The sequence below is a fragment of the Ciona robusta genome, unplaced genomic scaffold, assembly GCF_009617815.1.
Source record: "Ciona robusta unplaced genomic scaffold, ASM961781v2 AP042767.1".
In the NCBI taxonomy this organism is placed as follows: Eukaryota; Metazoa; Chordata; class Ascidiacea; order Phlebobranchia; family Cionidae; genus Ciona; species Ciona robusta.
The window spans coordinates 38,062-44,216 of record NW_028323146.1 but is presented as its reverse complement, the minus strand read 5'-3'; the positions used below and the strand labels follow the sequence as shown (position 1 = coordinate 44,216).

The following is a 6,155-nucleotide window of genomic DNA, read 5'->3' as shown; positions in this document are numbered from 1 at the left end:
TTAGTACTTGAATGGGTGACCGTCTGGGAATACTGAATGAGTTAGGCAATGATTATAAAACAAAATTTTCAAAAATTACGCTTTGGTATGAAATGATTTTTTTTAATTTACGTTAACAATATATTAATCAAGATTCAATACGTTATTCTGCCTATCTCCATACCAGATTGAAAGTACCCGATCTCGTCCGATCTCGGAAGTCAAGCAATCTCGGCTTCAGTTAGTACTTGAATGGGTGACCGTCTGGGAATACTGAATGAGTTAGGCAATGATTATGAAAGTAAATTTTTCAAAAATAACGCTTTTGGTATAAAATGAATTTTTAATTTACGTTAACTATATATTAATCAAGATTCAAAACATAATTCTGCCTAACACATACCAGATTGAAAGTACCCGATCTCGTCCGATCTCGGAAGTCAAGCAATCTCGGGTTCAGTTAGTACTTGAATGGGTGACCGTCTGGGAATACTGAATGAGTTAGGCAATGATTATAAAACAAAATTTTCAAAAATACGCTTTTGGTAGGAAATGATTTTTTTAATTTACGTTAACAATATATTAATCAAGATTCAATACGTTATTCCGCCTATCTCCATACCAGATTGAAAGTACCCGATCTCGTCCGATCTCGGAAGTCAAGCAATCTCGGGTTCAGTTAGTACTTGAATGGGTGACCGTCTGGGAATACTGAATGAGTTAGGCAATGATCATGAAAGTAAATTTTCAAAAATACGCTTTTGGTATAAAATGAATTTTTTAATTTACGTTAACTATATATTAATCAAGATTCAAAACATAATTCTGCCTAACTACATACCAGATTGAAAGTACCCGATTCTCGTCCGATCTCGGAAGTCAAGCAATCTCGGGTTCAGTTAGTACTTGAATGGGTGACCGTCTGGGAATACTGAATGAGTTAGGCAATGATTATAAAACAAAATTTTCAAAAATACGCTTTTGGTATAAAATGATTTTTTAATTTACGTTAACAATATATTAATCAAGATTCAAAACATAATTCTGCCTATCTCCATACCAGATTGAAAGTACCCGATCTCGTCCGATCTCGGAAGTCAAGCAATCTCGGGTTCAGTTAGTACTTGAATGGGTGACCGTCTGGAATACTGAATGAGTTAGGCAATGATTATAAAACAAAATTTTCAAAAATACGCTTTTGGTATAAAATGATTTTTTTAATTTACGTTAACATATATTACTCAAGATTCAATACGTTATTCTGCCTACCTCCATACCAGATTGAAAGTACCCGATCTCGTCCGATCTCGGAAGTCAAGCAATCTCGGGTTCAGTTAGTACTTGAATGGGTGACCGTCTGGGAATACTGAATGAGTTAGGCAATGATTATAAACAAAATATTCAAAAATACGCTTCTGGTAGGAAATGATTTTTTTAATTTACGTTAACAATATATTAATCAAGATTCAATACGTTATTCTGCCTATCTCCATACCAGATTGAAAGTACCCGATCTCGTCCGATCTCGGAAGTCAAGCAATCTCGGGTTCAGTTAGTACTTGAATGGGTGACCGTCTGGGAATACGGAATGAGTTAGGCAATGATTATGAAAGTAAATTTTCAAAAATACGCTTTTTGGTATAATATGAATTTTTAATTTACGTTAACTATATATTAATCAAGATTCAAACAATTCTGCCTAACTACATACCAGATTGAAAGTACCGATCTCGTCCGATCTCGGAAGTCAAGCAATCTCGGGTTCAGTTAGTACTTGAATGGGTGACCGTCTGGGAATACTGAATGAGTTAGGCAATGATTATGAAAGTAAATTTTCAAAAATACGCTTTTGGTATAAAATGAATTTTTAATTTACGTTAACTATATATTAATCAAGATTCAAAACATAATTCTGCCTAACTACATACCAGATTGAAAGTACCGATCTCGTCCGATCTCGGAAGTCAAGCAATCTCGGGTTCAGTTAGTACTTGAATGGGTGACCGTCTGGGAATACTGAATGAGTTAGGCAATAATTATGAAACAAAATTTTCAAAAATACGCTTTTGGTATAAAATGATTTTTAATTTACGTTAACAACATATTAATCAAGATTCAAAACATAATTCTGCCTATCTCCATACCAGATTGAAAGTACCCGATCTCGTCCGATCTCGGAAGTCAAGCAATCTCGGGTTCAGTTAGTACTTGAATGGGTGACCGTCTGGAATACTGAATGAGTTAGGCAATGATTATAAAACAAAATTTTCAAAAATACGCTTTTTGGTATGAAATGATTTTTTTAATTTACGTTAACAATATATTAATCAAGATTCAATACGTTATTCTGCCTATCTCCATACCAGATTGAAAGTACCCGATCTCGTCCGATCTCGGAAGTCAAGCAATCTCGGCTTCAGTTAGTACTTGAATGGGTGACCGTCTGGGAATACTGAATGAGTTAGGCAATGATTATGAAAGTAAATTTTCAAAATACGCTTTTGTATAAAATGAATTTTTAATTTACGTTAACTATATATTAATCAAGATTCAAAACATAATTCTGCCTAACTACATACCAGATTGAAAGTACCCGATCTCGTCCGATCTCGGAAGTCAAGCAATCTCGGGTTCAGTTAGTACTTGAATGGGTGACCGTCTGGGAATACTGAATGAGTTAGGCAATGATTATAAAACAAAATTTTCAAAAATACGCTTTTGGTAGGAAATGATTTTTTTAATTTACGTTAACAATATATTAATCAAGATTCAATACGTTATTCCGCCTATCTCCATACCAGATTGAAAGTACCCGATCTCGTCCGATCTCGGAAGTCAAGCAATCTCGGGTTCAGTTAGTACTTGAATGGGTGACCGTCTGGGAATACTGAATGAGTTAGGCAATGATCATGAAAGTAAATTTTCAAAAATACGCTTTTGGTATAAAATGAATTTTTTAATTTACGTTAACTATATATTAATCAAGATTCAAAACATATCTGCCTAACTACATACCAGATTGAAAGTACCCGATCTCGTCCGATCTCGGAAGTCAAGCAATCTCGGGTTCAGTTTAGTACTTGAATGGTGACCGTCTGGGAATACTGAATGAGTTAGGCAATGATTATAAAACAAAATTTTCAAAAATACGCTTTTGGTATAAAATGATTTTTTTAATTTACGTTAACAATATATTAATCAAGATTCAAAACATAATTCTGCCTATCTCCATACCAGATTGAAAGTACCCGATCTCGTCCGATCTCGGAAGTCAAGCAATCTCGGGTTCAGTTAGTACTTGAATGGGTGACCGTCTGGGAATACTGAATGAGTTAGGCAATGATTATAAAACAAAATTTTCAAAAATACGCTTTTGGTATAAAATGATTTTTTTAATTTACGTTAACAATATATTACTCAAGATTCAATACGTTATTCTGCCTACCTCCATACCAGATTGAAAGTACCCGATCTCGTCCGATCTCGGAAGTCAAGCAATCTCGGGTTCAGTTAGTACTTGAATGGGTGACCGTCTGGGAATACTGAATGAGTTAGGCAATGATTATAAAACAAAATATTCAAAAATACGCTTCTGGTAGGAAATGATTTTTTTAATTTACGTTAACAATATATTAATCAAGATTCAATACGTTATTCTGCCTATCTCCATACCAGATTGAAAGTACCCGATCTCGTCCGATCTCGGAAGTCAAGCAATCTCGGGTTCAGTTAGTACTTGAATGGGTGACCGTCTGGGAATACTGAATGAGTTAGGCAATGATTATGAAAGTAAATTTTCAAAAAATACGCTTTTGGTATAATATGAATTTTTAATTTACGTTAACTATATATTAATCAAGATTCAAAACATAATTCTGCCTAACTACATACCAGATTGAAAGTACCCGATCTCGTCCGATCTCGGAAGTCAAGCAATCTCGGGTTCAGTTAGTACTTGAATGGGTGACCGTCTGGGAATACTGAATGAGTTAGGCAATAATTATAAAACAAAATTTTCAAAATACGCTTTTGGTATAAAATGATTTTTTAATTTACGTTAACAACATATTAATCAAGATTCAAAACATAATTCTGCCTATCTCCATACCAGATTGAAAGTACCCGATCTCGTCCGATCTCGGAAGTCAAGCAATCTCGGGTTCAGTTAGTACTTGAATGGGTGACCGTCTGGGAATACTGAATGAGTTAGGCAATGATTATAAAACAAAATTTTCAAAAATACGCTTTTGGTATGAAATGATTATTTTAATTTACGTTAACAATATATTAATCAAGATTCAAAACATAATTCTGCCTATCTCCATACCAGATTGAAAGTACCCGATCTCGTCCGATCTCGGAAGTCAAGCAATCTCGGGTTTCAGTTAGTACTTGAATGGGTGACCGTCTGGGAATACTGAATGAGTTAGGCAATGATTATAAAACAAAATTTTCAAAAATACGCTTTTGGTAGGAAATGATTTTTTTAATTTACGTTAACAATATATTAATCAAGATTCAATACGTTATTCTGCCTATCTCCATACCAGATTGAAAGTACCCGATCTCGTCCGATCTCGGAAGTCAAGCAATCTCGGCTTCAGTTAGTACTTGAATGGGTGACCGTCTGGGAATACTGAATGAGTTAGGCAATGATCATGAAAGTAAATTTTCAAAAATACGCTTTTGGTATAAAATGAATTTTTAATTTACGTTAACTATATATTAATCAAGATTCAAAACATAATTCTGCCTAACTACATACCAGATTGAAAGTACCCGATCTCGTCCGATCTCGGAAGTCAAGCAGTCTCGGGTTCAGTTAGTACTTGAATGGGTGACCGTCTGGGAATACTGAATGAGTTAGGCAATAATTATAAATCAAAATTTTCAAAAATACGCTTTTGGTATAAAATGATTTTTTTAATTTACGTTAACAATATATTAATCAAGATTCAAAACGTTATTCTGCCTACCTCCATACCAGATTGAAAGTACCCGATCTCGGAAGTCAAGCAATCTCGGGTTCAGTTAGTACTTGAATGGGTGACCGTCTGGGAATACTGAATGAGTTAGGCAATGATTATAAAACAAAATATTCAAAAATACGCTTTTGGTATAAAATGATTTTTTTAATTTACGTTAACAATATATTAATCAAGATTCAAAACATAATTCTGCCTATCTCCATACCAGATTGAAAGTACCCGATCTCGTCCGATCTCGGAAGTCAAGCAATCTCGGGTTCAGTTAGTACTTGAATGGGTGACCGTCTGGGAATACTGAATGAGTTAGGCAATGATTATAAAACAAAATTTTCAAAAATACGCTTTTGGTAGGAAATGATTTTTTTAATTTACGTTAACAATATATTAATCAAGATTCAAAACATAATTCTGCCTATCTCCATACCAGATTGAAAGTACCCGATCTCGTCCGATCTCGGAAGTCAAGCAATCTCGGGTTCAGTTAGTACTTGAATGGGTGACCGTCTGGGAATACTGAATGAGTTAGGCAATGATTATAAAACAAAATTTTCAAAAAATACGCTTTGGAATAAATTGTTTTTTTTAATTTACGTTAACAATATATTAATCAAGATTCAAAACATAAATCTGCCTATCTCCATACCAGATTGAAAGTACCCGATCTCGTCCGATCTCGGAAGTCAAGCAATCTCGGGTTCAGTTAGTACTTGAATGGGTGACCGTCTGGGAATACTGAATGAGTTAGGCAATGATTATAAATCAAAATTTTCAAAAATACGCTTTTGGTATAAAATGATTTTTTTAATTTACGTTAACAATATATTAATCAAGATTCAAAACATAATTCTGCCTATCTCCATACCAGATTGAAAGTACCCGATCTCGTCCGATCTCGGAAGTCAAGCAATCTCGGGTTCAGTTAGTACTTGAATGGGTGACCGTCTGGGAATACTGAATGAGTTAGGCAATGATTATAAAACAAAATTTTCAAAAATACGCTTTTGGTAGGAAATGATTTTTTTAATTTACGTTAACAATATATTAATCAAGATTCAAAACATAATTCTGCCTATCTCCATACCAGATTGAAAGTACCCGATCTCGTCCGATCTCGGAAGTCAAGCAATCTCGGGTTCAGTTAGTACTTGAATGGGTGACCGTCTGGGAATACTGAATGAGTTAGGCAAT

At 34.5% G+C, this 6,155-nt stretch overlaps 10 non-coding genes and 18 pseudogenes across 10 annotated transcripts; all 28 read left to right on the top strand.

Annotated features, from left to right (window-relative positions):
* The first annotated feature begins 149 nt into the window (after positions 1-149).
* LOC149722628 (5S ribosomal RNA) lies at positions 150-268 on the top strand (annotated as a pseudogene).
* A 100-nt stretch (positions 269-368) lies between these two features.
* LOC149722627 (5S ribosomal RNA) lies at positions 369-488 on the top strand (annotated as a pseudogene).
* A 99-nt stretch (positions 489-587) lies between these two features.
* Positions 588-706, top strand: LOC149722626 (5S ribosomal RNA). The gene has a single exon (XR_016387291.1). It is a non-coding gene; the product is annotated as a 5S ribosomal RNA (ribosomal RNA).
* Positions 707-806: 100 nt separating this feature from the next.
* On the top strand, positions 807-926 carry LOC149722625 (5S ribosomal RNA; annotated as a pseudogene).
* A 99-nt stretch (positions 927-1,025) lies between these two features.
* LOC149722624 (5S ribosomal RNA) lies at positions 1,026-1,143 on the top strand (annotated as a pseudogene).
* Positions 1,144-1,242: 99 nt separating this feature from the next.
* LOC149722623 (5S ribosomal RNA) lies at positions 1,243-1,361 on the top strand (annotated as a pseudogene).
* Positions 1,362-1,460: 99 nt separating this feature from the next.
* On the top strand, positions 1,461-1,579 carry LOC149722622 (5S ribosomal RNA; annotated as a pseudogene).
* A 97-nt stretch (positions 1,580-1,676) lies between these two features.
* On the top strand, positions 1,677-1,794 carry LOC149722621 (5S ribosomal RNA; annotated as a pseudogene).
* A 99-nt stretch (positions 1,795-1,893) lies between these two features.
* Positions 1,894-2,011, top strand: LOC149722620 (5S ribosomal RNA; annotated as a pseudogene).
* Positions 2,012-2,109: 98 nt separating this feature from the next.
* On the top strand, positions 2,110-2,227 carry LOC149722619 (5S ribosomal RNA; annotated as a pseudogene).
* A 101-nt stretch (positions 2,228-2,328) lies between these two features.
* LOC149722618 (5S ribosomal RNA) lies at positions 2,329-2,447 on the top strand (annotated as a pseudogene).
* Positions 2,448-2,544: 97 nt separating this feature from the next.
* Positions 2,545-2,663, top strand: LOC149722617 (5S ribosomal RNA; annotated as a pseudogene).
* Positions 2,664-2,763: 100 nt separating this feature from the next.
* On the top strand, positions 2,764-2,882 carry LOC149722616 (5S ribosomal RNA). Its single transcript, XR_016387289.1, has one exon. It is a non-coding gene; the product is annotated as a 5S ribosomal RNA (ribosomal RNA).
* A 98-nt stretch (positions 2,883-2,980) lies between these two features.
* LOC149722615 (5S ribosomal RNA) lies at positions 2,981-3,099 on the top strand (annotated as a pseudogene).
* A 100-nt stretch (positions 3,100-3,199) lies between these two features.
* Positions 3,200-3,318, top strand: LOC149722614 (5S ribosomal RNA). Its single transcript, XR_016387288.1, has one exon. It is a non-coding gene; the product is annotated as a 5S ribosomal RNA (ribosomal RNA).
* A 100-nt stretch (positions 3,319-3,418) lies between these two features.
* Positions 3,419-3,537, top strand: LOC149722613 (5S ribosomal RNA; annotated as a pseudogene).
* A 100-nt stretch (positions 3,538-3,637) lies between these two features.
* Positions 3,638-3,756, top strand: LOC149722612 (5S ribosomal RNA). The gene has a single exon (XR_016387287.1). It is a non-coding gene; the product is annotated as a 5S ribosomal RNA (ribosomal RNA).
* Positions 3,757-3,856: 100 nt separating this feature from the next.
* LOC149722611 (5S ribosomal RNA) lies at positions 3,857-3,975 on the top strand (annotated as a pseudogene).
* Positions 3,976-4,073: 98 nt separating this feature from the next.
* Positions 4,074-4,192, top strand: LOC149722610 (5S ribosomal RNA). The gene has a single exon (XR_016387286.1). It is a non-coding gene; the product is annotated as a 5S ribosomal RNA (ribosomal RNA).
* A 100-nt stretch (positions 4,193-4,292) lies between these two features.
* LOC149722609 (5S ribosomal RNA) lies at positions 4,293-4,412 on the top strand (annotated as a pseudogene).
* A 100-nt stretch (positions 4,413-4,512) lies between these two features.
* Positions 4,513-4,631, top strand: LOC149722608 (5S ribosomal RNA; annotated as a pseudogene).
* A 99-nt stretch (positions 4,632-4,730) lies between these two features.
* LOC149722607 (5S ribosomal RNA) lies at positions 4,731-4,849 on the top strand (annotated as a pseudogene).
* Positions 4,850-4,949: 100 nt separating this feature from the next.
* Positions 4,950-5,058, top strand: LOC149722606 (5S ribosomal RNA; annotated as a pseudogene).
* A 100-nt stretch (positions 5,059-5,158) lies between these two features.
* LOC149722605 (5S ribosomal RNA) lies at positions 5,159-5,277 on the top strand. The gene has a single exon (XR_016387285.1). It is a non-coding gene; the product is annotated as a 5S ribosomal RNA (ribosomal RNA).
* Positions 5,278-5,377: 100 nt separating this feature from the next.
* Positions 5,378-5,496, top strand: LOC149722604 (5S ribosomal RNA). Its single transcript, XR_016387284.1, has one exon. It is a non-coding gene; the product is annotated as a 5S ribosomal RNA (ribosomal RNA).
* Positions 5,497-5,596: 100 nt separating this feature from the next.
* On the top strand, positions 5,597-5,715 carry LOC149722603 (5S ribosomal RNA). The gene has a single exon (XR_016387283.1). It is a non-coding gene; the product is annotated as a 5S ribosomal RNA (ribosomal RNA).
* Positions 5,716-5,815: 100 nt separating this feature from the next.
* Positions 5,816-5,934, top strand: LOC149722602 (5S ribosomal RNA). Its single transcript, XR_016387282.1, has one exon. It is a non-coding gene; the product is annotated as a 5S ribosomal RNA (ribosomal RNA).
* Positions 5,935-6,034: 100 nt separating this feature from the next.
* On the top strand, positions 6,035-6,153 carry LOC149722601 (5S ribosomal RNA). The gene has a single exon (XR_016387281.1). It is a non-coding gene; the product is annotated as a 5S ribosomal RNA (ribosomal RNA).
* Positions 6,154-6,155: the final 2 nt, after the last annotated feature.